The following is a 2,500-nucleotide window of genomic DNA, read 5'->3' on the forward strand; positions in this document are numbered from 1 at the left end:
GCACAGAAATCCCTCGGAATGGGAAAACGGGTCATTTTCGTGTCGCCACATTGCATACGAACCGCATGAAACTTCCAGAGGCATTTGCAGCAGGAATGCATGTGCACTCAAAAAAGTGAATATTTCTCACGGATAGACCCCGTGATACGCTAGAAATTGGCGGGGATGTCTCTCTTGTGGCTCACGGGGCTGTTAGGGTGGCACAGAAATCCCTCGGAATGGGAAAACGGGTCATTTTCGTGTCGCCACATTGCATGCGAACCGCATGCAACTTCCAGAGGCATTTGCAGCAGAAATGCATGTGCAGTCAAAAAAAAATTGATATTTTTCACGGATAGACCCCGTGAAACGCTAGAAATTGGCGGGGATGTGTCTCTTGTGGCTCACGGGGCTGTTCGGGTCGCACAGAAATCCCTGGGAATGGGAAAACGGGTCATTTTCGTGTTGCCACATTGCGTACGAACCGCATGAAACTTCCAGAGGCATTTGCAGCAGGAATGCATGTGCACTCAAAAACTTCTATATGTTTCACGGATAGACCCCGTGAAACGCTAGAAATTGGCGGGGATGTGTCTCTTGTGGCTCACGGGGCTGTTAGGGTGGCACAGAACTCCCTCGGAATGGGAAAAGGGGTCATTTTCGTGTTGCCACATTGCATAGGAACGCCATGAAACTTCCAGAGGCATTTGCAGCAGAAAGGCACGTGCACTCAAAAATTTTAATATTTTTCACGCATAGACCCCGTCAAACGCTAGAAGTTGGCGGGGATGTCTCTCTTGTGGCTCACGGGGCTGTTAGGGTCGCACAGAAATGCCTCGGAATGGGAAAACGGGTCATTTTTGTGTGGCCACATTGCATAGGAACGGCATGAAACTTCCAGAGGCATTTGCAGCAGGAATGCATGTGCACTCAAAAACGTCTATATTTTTCACGGATAGACCCCGTGAAACGCTATAAATTGGCGGGGATGTCTCTCTTGTGGCTCACGGGCGCTGTTAGTTAGGGTCGCACAGAAATCCCTCGGAATGGGAAAAGGGGTCATTTTCGTGTTGCCACATTGCGTACGAACGGCATGAAACTTCCAGAGGCATCTGCAGCAGAAATGCATGTGCACTCAAAAACGTCTATATTTTTCACGGATAGACCCCGTGAAACGCTAGAAATTGGCGGGGATGTGTCTCTTGTGGCTCACGGGGCTGTTAGGGTCGCACAGAAATCCCTCGGAATGGGAAAACGGGTCATTTTCGTGTTGCCACAATTGGCATACGAACGGCATGAAACTTCCAGAGGCATTTGCAGCAGAAATGCATGTGCACTCAAAAACGTGAATATTTTTTCACGGATAGACCCCGTCAAACGCTCGAATTTGGCGGGGATGTTTCTCTTGTGGGTCACGGGGCTGTTCGGCTCGCACAGAACTCCCTTGGTCCACCTGATTCGTGCATACAGGCAGCAACTAAAACTCTGTAAACCTGCTGTGAGGACATCTAAACAGTGGACCAGTGAGGCTGTGGAAGATTTGCGGGCGTGCTTAGACTGTACTGACTGGGATATGTTCACGACTGCTACCAATAGTCTGGATGAACTCACAGAGGCTGTGTACATCAGCTTCTGTGAGGACTGCTGTATCCCAACACGTACCAGGGTGAACTTTAACAACAACAAGCCCTGGTTCTCAGCAAAGCTCAAAAGGTTGAGGTTGGAGAAGGAGGAAGCGTTTAGGAGTGGGGATAGAGACAGATTCAAGGAGTCGAAGAACAGGTTTAGCAAAGCGGTGAGAGAGGCTAAACGACTGTACTCAGAGACACTAAAACACCAGTTCTCTACTAACGACGCTGCTTCTGTCTGCCAAAGGGCTCAGGCACATCACCAACTACAAACCCAGAGCGCCCCACACCACTAACGACTCCCGCCTAGCCAACGACCTGAACGAGTTCTACCGTAGATTTGAAAGACAATTGGACTGTCCTGAACCACCCCTTCCCACCCAAGAGGCCCCATCCCCCACCCATACTACAGAAACGACTCTCTCCTTTCAGGAGGGAGAAGTTAATGGGCTTTTCAAGAGGCAGAATCCACGCAAAGCAGCCGGGCCGGACTCTGTCTCTCCAGCCACCCTCAGGCACTGCGCTGGCCAGCTGTCTCCGGTGTTCACCAACATCTTTAACACCTCCCTGGAGACATGCCATGTACCAGCCTGTCTCAAGTCCTCCACCATCATCGCTGTGCCCAAAAAGCTAAGGCCAACAGGACTAAATGATTACAGACCGGTCGCCCTTACATCTGTGGTAATGAAGTCTTTTGAGCGCCTGCTCCTGGCACACCTCAAAGCCATCACAGACCCTCTCCTGGACCCCCTTCAGTTTGCCTACAGAGCCAACAGGTCTGTGGACGACGCAGTTAACATGGCCCTCCACTTCACCCTACAGCATGTGGACGCCCCAGCATCCTACGCCAGGATCCTGTTTGTGGACTTCAGCTCTGCCTTCAACACCATCAT

This window comes from Petromyzon marinus, unplaced genomic scaffold, assembly GCF_048934315.1.
Source record: "Petromyzon marinus isolate PM22_M1 ecotype Great Lakes invasive population unplaced genomic scaffold, UKy_Petmar_22M1.pri1.0 PM_G_Scaffold_193, whole genome shotgun sequence".
NCBI classification, from domain to species: Eukaryota; Metazoa; Chordata; class Hyperoartia; order Petromyzontiformes; family Petromyzontidae; genus Petromyzon; species Petromyzon marinus.